Genomic DNA, 843 nt, shown 5'->3' on the forward strand with positions numbered 1-843 from the left:
AACAACAGATGTTGGTAAAGATGCGAAGAAAGAGGAACCCTTTTGCACTGCTGGTGGGAATGCAAGCTGGTGCAGTCACTCTGGAAAACAGTATGGAGGTTCCTCAAAAAATTGAAAATAGAACTACCTTACAACCCAGCAATTGCACTACTAGGTATTTATCCAAAAAGGTGGTTTTTCTTTTTTTTTTTTTTTTAATTTTTTTAATAAAATTTTTTTTAATGTTTATTTTTGAGAGAGAGACAGAGCATGAGCAGGGAGGGGCAGAGAGAGAGGGAGACACAGAATCGGAAGCAGGCACCAGGCTCTGAGCTATCAGTACAGAGCCCGATGCAGGGCTCGAGCTCACGAACTGAACTGTGAGATCATGACCTGAGCCGAAGTCAGACGCTTAACCGACTGAGCCACCCAGGTGCCCCAGGGGTGCTTTTTCAAAGTTGTACATGCACCCCAATGTTTATAGCAGTGCTATTGACAGTAACCAAAGTATGGAAAGAGCACAAATGTCTATTGACTGATGAATGGATAAAGAAGATGTGGTGTATATATACACACACATATATATATATATATATATATATATCTACAATGCAATATTACTCAGCAATCAAAAAGAATGAAATCTGGCCATTTGCAACTTCGTGGATGGAACTGGAGGGTATTACGCTAAGTGAAAGACAAATATCACATGACTTTACTCATATGAGGACTTTAAGGGACAAAACAGATGAACATAAGGGAAGGGAAGCAAAAATGATATAAAAACAGGGAGGGGGACAAAACATAAGAGACTCTTAAATACAAAGAACAAACAGGGCTGCTGGAGTGGTGTTGGTGGGGGGA

Source organism: Lynx rufus, unplaced genomic scaffold (assembly GCF_022079265.1).
Source record: "Lynx rufus isolate CCGP_SWC_20201006 ecotype Redwood Valley unplaced genomic scaffold, mLynRuf1.p SCAF_10, whole genome shotgun sequence".
Classification (NCBI taxonomy): domain Eukaryota; kingdom Metazoa; phylum Chordata; class Mammalia; order Carnivora; family Felidae; genus Lynx; species Lynx rufus.